We start from the raw sequence: 10,866 nt of genomic DNA, 5'->3' as shown, positions 1-10,866 counted from the left end.
CTTGAGACAACACAGGAATGAAAAGAAACTAATACTGAATGCTGGAACTGCGGTGTTGAAGGCCACACGAAGAAGCTGCAGAACACCCCAGAGCACGGAAAACAGGACAAACGATTTAAACAGACAATTAAATGCCATGAGACGGAAAAAAAGGAGTGACAAGAAACCGAATTGCTGGAACTGTGGAGCTGAAGGTCACTTACGAAGGAAACTACAGAACACCCCATAGTACGGGAAATAAGAGCATTTCCCAGCAACGACGCAGAAAACAAATTAATGACCATATCGCGCGGAGCAGAGTGTGAAAGATAGTGAAAATCCCTGTTTTAAACCCCCAGTTTTAAAGTGCTCAAGATTTCTGCAGTGGGTGGCAGCAGTAATGGACATCAATGGGCATATCGATGGAGTTCCTTGCAATATGATCATTGACACAGGAGCTAATGTTACATTCATTCGGAAAGATTTAGCTCAACAATTTAAAGGTAAACTCATTTGGATGCAGTCCTGTGTTGCCCTCCAGAATGTGTCTGGTGATAAAATCGACATAGCTGCGAAGTTAAACAAGAACATCACGTTTGGAAATGCCGCCTACCATCACATGACATATGTGGTAGAGATTACAGATCCTTGCATACTCGGATTGGACTTTTTAAGGAAATATAATTTTTCATTAGACATCAAAAACAACAGACTGCTTTCAGCATTAGATGACAAAAATATCCATCATCAAAAGGGATCCTTACCTGGAAACACCGACCGGTCTTGTCTGAAAGACACTGCTCAGAAAGCTGCCGAAATCATACTAGGGTGGAAGAGAAACACCAAACTGCCGCCTATTCTCTATTGCAGATGCTCTTTGGTCGTGACCTTCGTCTGCCTTGTGACCTTCTGTTTGTTCGCGCTCCGGATGCACCTTCATCGCCTGAAGAATGCATCCCAGATCTCCGGACCCAGTTTGAAATGATGCAAGAGCGAGTCAGCTTAACAACGGAACAAGGGAAGACATGATACGACACGAGAGCTGTTGGACATCGACTCAACGAAAGCGACAAAGTGTGGTTGTGGAATCCGACTCGACGGAAAGAACTCTGTCCGAAATTACAATAACTTTAGTTAGTTAATTAGCCACCTTGTTAACCTTAGTTAATTAGCCATCTTGTTAACCTTAGTTAGTTAACCTTAATTAATTAGCCACCTTGGGATGGTCCGTATACAGTCCTAAACAGGCTGAACGACGTCGTGTTTCGGATCCGTAAGTCATCGAACTCTAAACCTAAAGTCGTTTGTTACGACAGGTTAGCTCCTTATCATGGCCATAGTGCGTAGTGTATATAATTGTAAATAGTAAAAAACCACGGTTCTGTTTGTTTCTAAATTTGTATTTTATTTGATTTGTTTTTAATATTTGATAGTATTTGATTTAAGTTACTTATTGCAGTTATTCTTTATGTTGTGTGTTATTGTAACATTTATTGTTGCATTGATGCCTTAGTTGTAAGTTTGGCTTCTTGTCCAGGGAAGTGCAGTCCTTGGGAAAGGGGCAGTGTTACGGATTTTGTATTTATTTAGCTATTTTTAATATAATTAATTAAAATTAAAATTATTAAATTATTAATTAAAATTGTTTTATATTCTAGTGCAATGCAGCACGAGACCTATTTGAAGAGATAGCTACGCCAGAAAAGTTAAAATACAGGAGCACGCGCATTTTAAAATTTAATAAATAGATATATCGTAATTTCTTTTGCTTTCCAGAAAACTCGAGAAATCAAAATTGCCAGAATGTTCTCGTGCATGATTAAAAAGCTTATAAAAGCCGGATCAAAACATCTCAATTCAGTTTAGTTCTTGTTGATTGTAGCGAATTCGCGGTGAGATCGGATTAGACTTCTCTGCTTTGAATTGTGTTCTATTAAACGTTTTAGTTGTTTAAAATATAACTACTGAGAGACATTGTGATGTTGTACGAATATCTCTGAGGAAATTTCACCATTTTGTTTTATTTCTTGGGATAAAGAATAAATTTCATAATTTCTTTTTTTACCGACTTATGCATTCAATCCATTACGAACCCGTACGCACGCAACAATATTTTCAAAACATTCAATGTATGTATAACCAGCTGTATAATTTATAGTAATACCTTGCACTAAGGTTGAAATTTTCTGAGCGAAAAACAGAAAAAAATGCTATTTTTTTTAATAACATAGCTATTAATTTATTATCTTTCGCTTTCTAAACTTAATCTTTTAGTGGCCAAATGAATGGATTTCCAAAATATTGACATTATTTATGATAAAACATATCAGCTGTATGGATACTTTCTGGGGTTTCTTCTTAGATACAGTGTAAACGTAAAGCACCGGTAAGGTTGTAAGGTTTGTCTTAATTTTCTAACAGTTAATTTTGAGTTAAAGTCACCTTCCTGTCTTGCCTTAATTTCAGCTTACAACTTCCGGACAGAACGTATTTCAGAATCGTGTTTCAATGCAAATGAGGAGAAGAAGTATTTAACTGTGAAATTCTACTGACTTCGTTAGAGAGCCTGAGATTCTGATCAGCGCAAGTTAGCCTTTTCGTGATACTCTCTTACAAGCTATTATTACGCTCGCCCATACTTTAGGCCCTTGATAGCCTCGCCGTTAGTTGGCGTTAAAAGGCCAACTCTGTTAGAATTTTGATAGCTTCGGCTATATCTTTTTAGTTAAGATTAGTTAAGTTTTATTTCTTAGTTTCCGAGTGGAGTTCAAGCCCGAGTGGAGGCTTTATCGTAAACTCCAAGAAAGGAGTCATCTGTTAAACTTTATTTTGAATAATAAAGGGTAATTTAACCCTTCGTACGTTTACGTTTCTATCTCTCTGAACTAAGCCATTATTCGCTTATCAGTTCTCAACGTTCCAGACACATTGCAGTACATTCAACGTTTGGAATCTTACAAAGTTATTATTTTAAATATACCCGTTATTATGATTTGGATCTTCAAATTTTTCTTTCCGTATTCATCTCCAACATTGTAAATTATTTGTTTGCCTATTTAAGCTGTTGGTTGGGGATCTTGTGAGGGAGGCTTCTGGCATGGGCCCCGCATGGTTAGATTCTGTCAACTCTAGTTAAATGTAACTGTCTAGGCTTTACGTTCTCTTGCCAACGATACTGAAATCAGACGCCTCGGTAATTTGAGCCAGCTTATAGCTTACTATTCATTTGTGTTTAGTCCACTGATCAAAGTTTAAATTTATTTGACTGTTCTTATTTATTTTCATCACCACCAGCTGTCGTTGTTTGTAGCACAAACGTGTGCTCTTATGTCCAAAGCTCTGGTTACCTAAAATGTTTGTTTTAAAACCTTCGTAAGACTTTGTCGTACTATCTCAGACATAAGCAATAACACGCAAATTTCTGTTAAGACTAAAGTAGTAGTACTGGACCAAGTATAGCTTTGTACATCTTTCTCAGCGCAGGATGCTACTTATCATATTAAACCCCCTGCACATGCTTCTAAAATAGTTTTGTTATCATATATGTACTAAATATCCATTTACGAAATTTGCGATTTACATTCCAATATTAATAGGGGGAGCGAAAAGTAATGTCGCTTTCTTACATTAAATTCAACTGAATACATTTTTAACAAGTTTTTCTTTTCAATCAATAATATCACCTTCGTTATGAACAACCTTTTGCCATCTAATGTGCAGATTTTCAATCCAGGACCGATAAAAATCAATTGGTTTTTGAGTAAAATATCTCGAGAGGACATTTTGGACATCATCCAAATTTTCAAATTTTTTGCCACTAAAAAAATGTTGTAGGGATCCGAATAAATGGAAATCCAATGCTTCGATATCGGCCGAGTATGGTGGGTGAGTATGGCAGTACTTCCTACCCCAATTCATTTTTTTTTCCAGTGTTCGTCTTGTACAGTGCGGTCTTGCACTGTCGTGTTGCAGAATGACGCCTTTTCTGTTGACAATTGATATTTTTCGATTAAAGATTGGTTCACTCCATCCAATTGTTCCCAATAAAGGTATGCAATAACAGTTTGTCTAGGTTTCAGCTATTCAAAATGAACAATTCCGCGAATACTCCATCAAACACCCAGAAGCGCCTTTTCGGAATGTCTTTTTGTTGCCATTCTCAAAATAGCAAAAAACAAATAAAACAATATTAGTCAGTATTTAAAGTTTCTGTATAAATTCAAGCCACAATAGTACTCCCTTCCCACTAACTAAGTTACGGTTGAGCATATTATTACCTTTAAAGCACACTTTTTACAAAAAAATATATTATTGATACATGTAAATGCTAATCCTGAAATCACACAGGGTTTTTATTGTCCGTCCGGTACGCGACTGTTTTGTAGGAAACTTGTTAATTTTAGGAGGTAAGTCTATTGGAGGTTTGACAGGTTGTCTTAGTTACGTTGTTGGTTGCTTCATAGTGACGTCTGGTGTTTGCAAGAAATATGCAGGCTTTAATCTATCTATAGACTCTGTAACATCTTTGTGATTGATTTTTACTGTAAAATATTTTTCTTTTCTGTCAACCACTTAAAAAGGACCATCGTAAGGGGGTTCTAATTGCTTTTTTAACTCTATCTTTGCGAATAAACACATGTGATGTTGTTTTCAAGTCTTTAGGGACGAATATCTTTTGGACATATTTATCGGATATTGTTCTTGGTCCAATTTGTTTCATGGACATTTTTAGCTGCTTGAGAAAAATATCAGGTAGTGTAGGAGTTGGGCTATCGCGGAAAATTCTCCAGGTAATCGTATATTTTGTCCCTAAACCATTTGAGCAATGGTGTATGCAGTCTTCCTGCATAGCTGTGCGTAAGCCAAGAAGAACAGTTGGAAGTGTTTCAATCCAGGCCAGGCTGTTGTGTGCCATAAGTTCGGTCTTGAGAGATCTATGGAGGCGCTCGACCTTACTATTTGCTAGGGGGTGGTAAGCCGTTGTATGTTGCAATTTTATTCCACACATTTTCGATAGGCTGTTGAACAACTCTGAACTAGACTGTGCTCCACGATCTGTGACTAGGCGACACGACGTCCCAAATCTTGAACAATTAGAATAAAATGCTTTAGCAACTGTATCTGCTGAAATGTTGTTAAGTGTAATCACTTCCATCCAGTCAGAGTAACGGTCAATGCAAGTGAGACAGTAAATATTCCCATTTGGTGGTGGTAGTCCAATGAGATCAATATGCACGTCACAAAATCTTCCTGAAGGCAGTTGAAAATCACCGAAACTTGATTTTGTGTGTCGATTAATTTTACTTCTTTGGCAAGCCATGCAAGATCGAGTCCAAAGCTGTACATCTTTACGGATTACTTGGCCAAATAAATTTAGACGATAAGGCTTTACAGATGACTTAATGCCTGGATGGGCTGCGTTATGCATTTGATGAAATATTTTCTTGCGATAACTGTCAGGGATATGGTCTGATATTATTCGTTGAAGTTTCACACCACAAAGACTTCCCAGAAGGTAGCGGATACTGCTTGAAGTTCAGGGAAATTGCTGATGTCTTCGGATTTTGCAATTCTATATCCATAATTTGTTCATCTGCAATTTTTTCATAGTCGATTAAAGAAATTTCTTCAATTCTAGATAAAGTATCTGCAACGACGTTGTTTTGATCTATGTGCTGTATATCAGTTGAAAATTGAGAGATTTATTGCAAATGTCAAAGTTGACGATGTGAGCTTTTTCTGGCTTCTGTTTAAATGCAAATATTATAGGTTTATGGTCTGTGAATATTTTAACTGTTCTTCCTTTCAGCAAAAATTTGAAATGTTTGATGGAGAGATAACTCTCTATCGTAAGTACTGTAATGTTTTGGTGCTTCTTTAGTTTTTTGGAATAAAATGCAATAGGTTTCCATCTGTTATCTTCAAATTGCTGAAGTACCTCTCCAATCGCCGAGTCTGAAGCATCTGTATATAATGACAGAGTTAGTTCATGATTCGGGAATGATAAGAGTGTTGTATTGACTAAATCATCTTTGCATCGCTGAAATTGTTCCTTAGCTTCATCTGTCCACTGAATTTTCCGTTTATCTTTTTTCCGGGCTCCTTTAAGGTTGTCGTGTAGGAGAGATTGGTTTTTGATGAGTTTTTTAAATATCGCCGATAAAAATTAATAAGGCCTAAGAATGTTCTGAGTTCGCGAATGGTTGTTAAAAGCTTGTAATTAACAATAGTTTGGACCTTCTTAGGTAAATATCGTGATCCTTGAGAAATAATTAAATAACCTAAGAATTCTATTTCATGTGTGCCAAAGATGGATTTGGAAACTTTAATGCGGTGTCCATAGGCATTTAATCGTTCAAACACTAGCTTCAAATGGATTCTGTGCTGTTCCTCACTAGCAGATGCTATCAGAATGTCATCTAAGTATGCAAAAGCGAAATTTAGACCAGAAAGAACTGTATTTCTAAATCTTTGAAACGTTGCTGGTGCATTCTTCAAACCAAAACTCATAACATTAAATTCGTATAATCCAAAAGGAGTAATATCAGCAGTTTTACATCTGTCTTCTTCGCGCAATGGGAACTTGATAGTAGGCTTCAAATATACCTATTTTGGAACAAATATTCGTACCTTCTAAAATATGATGGAAGTCCTCTATCCTAGGAATAGGATATCTATCAGGAACTGTTCTATCGTTTAGCTGTCTATAATCTCCACATGGGCGAAGAGTACCATCTTTTTTTAGCGCCACATGCAGAGGATTTGCCCATTGAGAACTTGAGGGTCTTATTATGTTATTGTCCAACATGAATTCGAACTCTTGCTTAACTACTGTAAGCTTTCGAGGATCCAACTATCTTGCTTTAGAATGTACAGGTTGACCATGTGTTATGATATGATGTTGAACATTATGTTCTAAATCCGATAAGAATAAATTTGGTTTGCATAAGTCTGGGTATTGTTTTAGAAGAGTATTAAATTTTATTGAATGGGTTACTGTAACGATATCAGTATTTTCACTGATGGAAGCAATTTCACCAGTTACCTTTAGTTGAGTTACTACATCAATCAGTTTCTTGCCATGTAAATCAATTATTAACTTAAATTTAGTAAGGAAATCAGCTCCTAAAACTCCTTTATTAATTTTGGCTACTATAAATGGAAATTTGGAATTCACGCCTAAGTCGCAAATCAAGTGTTAACCTTTTTATACCATATGTTTCGATTTCGGTACCCTTCGCTGCATACAACTTGAAATCCGCGGATTGTTTGTCTTGTGCTGATACAGGTAAAATGCTAAAGTCTGCACCGCTATCCACTAAGAAACGCCCTTCGATTTTTCATCTCTGCTAAATAGGCAAAATTGGTGACATTCTGGAACATTATCGGTAGTAGAGCTTGCCGCCTCTTCTGCTGCGCATTGTGGTTTCCCTGATTGGATGATCTATCACTTGACCAACTGCACGGGAGTACATTTATCCTGATGACATTTGTTACCGAAACGAAAATGATAAAAACAATATTTTCCTTTAGGATTAAATCTTTTCCTAGAAGTACTGCGAGATCGTCTGCAGGACTGAGAGTTATTTCTAAATCGTGGTCTCTATATATGATAAACAGTCATGTCGGCAATTCGCTGTTCAAGGGATTGAATTTTCATTAACAGTTCTGTATTCGAGCAATTACTAGCTGTTGATACAGCACATTTCTCTTTAAAAGGCGTCATATCTGAAATTTTATCAGCCATGATCGACAACTTGGGTAATTCTTCGTCACTAACAATTATTATATTAAGCATAGAATCCGGCAATTTCTCTAACTATAAAGTTCTAATTAAATTTTCGGACACATCCGATATTGCAACAGGTTTAAATTTTGTAATAATTGACTGGGTTTCAAGTAGCCTAAACCGATTCCTGTAAAAAGTTTTTTAGTTCTAGTACTTTCGCTTTCTTTAAATAAATCCAGAAGCCTTGTTTAGGATTCTGTATATTTAGTAGCGGAATTACTAGTTACGATATCCCAGATGTTCTCAACATATTTGGGTTCTAACTGTGAAATAGTTAAATTTCGTTTCTTCCAAAACAATTCCATTTATTTTAAAATGAGCCTCAGCTTGAAAAAAAAAAAAAACCATATTTCTGGGCGATCCAACCAAAATGGAAGAATTTTGACACTTACCTTCTACAGTTCGTCGTGTGCAGGATCTTCCACAGTTTTATCGTTTTCAGACATATTCAGTTAAAAATCAAAACTCCAAGTCACCAGTTATTGGCTCCAAATTAATCCTTATACTTAGAACTCCGGGTCATCAAAAAAAGGTTAATCCACGTTTTTAAATCAAAAAATCTTTAAAATAATCTTTATTTTGTTTTTAGCAAATGTAAACAATCCTTTAGACCAACATCATTAGCAATCTTTTGTTGCCATTCCAAGAACAACAAAAATTTAATCATCTTTTACTGCCATTCTCAAAACAACAAAAACAAATGAAACAATATTAATCAGTATTTAAAGTTTCTGTATAAGGTCAAGCCCCAACAGTTTCATAAAGCCCATTTCTTCATGGATGTTTCTTCAAGACATTCATGAATGCAGTGTTCCAGATATTGATACTGTGGAACAAAATTCTTTATCAAAGAGACTCAAGTAGAGACAAATCGTACTTAAAGATCTGAGGAATCGTTTTCGGTCGGAATACTTAGTTGTTCTCTCTCAACGAATGAACGGTAAAACTTGAGACACACAGTGGCTGTGGATGATATTATTCTAGTGGGAACTGACAACAAAAAGACAATTAACTGGCCTTTATGTTGTATTACTGAGCTTGTTCCACGTAAAGGCGGTAATGTGCGGGCTCGTAAAGGGGCAGACTTTACACCAAGAACTTCCTCTTCCTATTCAGAGAATATATCCTCTTGAGATAGCATCTCCTTCTAACTGCCCTAAACCTGTGGAATCCAATAGTTTGACCAAGTTCTCAGATCAGAGTGTCAGACAGGATAATGGTGTATTTGACAACAAGCCAAAATTTAGTAGGACTGGAAAAAAATTAAGATTCTAGAAAAAGTGGACTTATAATTTAAATATGTCCTTTAGTCAAATACATTTTTATTGGTTGTTATTATTATTACTTATACTTGGGAATATTTCTGTGGTTTATTTGATTGATACAAGATATACATATATTTTTAATACTAAGTTAAAATTACTTAAAGTGGTAATTTTAAGTTTTCAAAAGGTGGGAGGATATTAAGAATACGTTAATTATATGTCTGTTACTTATATTAATGTTTATTATTTTGCATTTTATATTTCCCGGCTCATGAGCAAATCTCATTTAGATTTTGTTAGTATAGTTCAGTAATTTGTGTATGGCAACTGTGTCAGATATTCAAGTGCAAGGAGGTTAGAATAGAAGGAGGGAAGGTTCAACTCAAACGGTGAAGCTTGGCGGCCATGTTCCTATTATCGTTGTGACTTGTGCAAGAAGTCTGCTTTTCTTTTTGAAGCATGTCAGCTTGTGTTGCATATGAATGCACAAACAGATTTTCGAAAAAGATTTCTAAGATTACTTTTCATTAGTAAGTATTGATTTTCTTTTTCTATGTAATTTGATAAATATGTTAAAAAATATCACAATGTAATGTTGTTTTCTTTCCATATGTGAAAAAAAAGTACTTGATAATAATCAAAATACCTTAAATACATTTTAATGTTTCTGTTTGTTGCTGGTATCTTCGTTCCTTAACATACAATGATATATGCTAGGATTTAAACTCTATAATTTGAATGTTTTAGGTAATTCGTTTTATAATTTTCATTAAAAGTAAGAAATCAATTGTTACTGTTTTTATGAATTGTAAAGGTGTTAAATAAAGCAATGCTTTTCTTCATGTATTAATTATTATTCATTTTTAAGTTTTGGGAACTGTTAGGAATATAATTTGTGCATTTGATCAAGATAAACTGACTATTCTGTTGTTAAAATTTTTTTGCCTAAATTTACAAATTTGTGAGCAGTATAGCGATAAAAGTAAGTAAAATATTTACACAACTGAACATGTGGAAAAATGAATAGAAAAATTTATATAGGTATATTTCTGTAATTCAGCTTAATTAAAGGCAATTTCTTTGAGATTCATAAATATGAAACGCGCATAAACTGAAATCACTGAATTCACACAAATCTGTTTTATTTTATTAATATTTATTTCTTGTTGTTATAAATTTGTTGGTTGTGAAAAGAATCTATTTAAAACTTTCATTTAAAAAAAAATGCAACCTGTGACTATTTTTTTAGATAATTATCTGCTATTAATTTCAGGTTAAAATTATTTTAAATGATTATTTAATAAATTATAATATTCTGAATAAATCAGAAATATCACTTCTTAAAGGAGAAATTGGAAAGTACACCCAACAGGTTGCTAATAAAACCTAAACAAATTCTTCAAATATGCAGAAACATCATTTTTAAAGGCTGTAATGTTATGCACATGCATTTAGATTTCGAACTATTTCTTAATGATTTTCTGTACGTAGTAAATTACGGATATCATCTTTATAACTTTAAAACAAAAAACTAACAATAGCGAAGCATTTCATTATAACTTAAACATATTTTTACTGGAAAATGCATGCACGGAACAGCTTCAAAACACGTACGTTTCACTGCCGTAATGCAATGTTTTGAAGTTACAAACAGGGACGCCGCTTGTCCGGTGGAGTTTCATTCCCCGATAGTGGAGGAAACTACGAACCCTCCCTCATTCTCTTCTTGTTCAAGCGCTAGAACGATGTAATTTTCATTGTTGTTTCCTTCCTGATAATAAAGTTTGTTTTCGTTGAAACTGATTCTATTATGTGAATAATCACCGCAGTTAC

Source organism: Stegodyphus dumicola, chromosome X1 (assembly GCF_044657685.1).
Source record: "Stegodyphus dumicola isolate Sdum_Otavi_A_Nest chromosome X1, ASM4465768v1".
Classification (NCBI taxonomy): Eukaryota; Metazoa; Arthropoda; class Arachnida; order Araneae; family Eresidae; genus Stegodyphus; species Stegodyphus dumicola.
The sequence above is the reverse complement of the archived record's forward strand: the minus strand, read 5'-3'. Positions refer to the sequence as shown.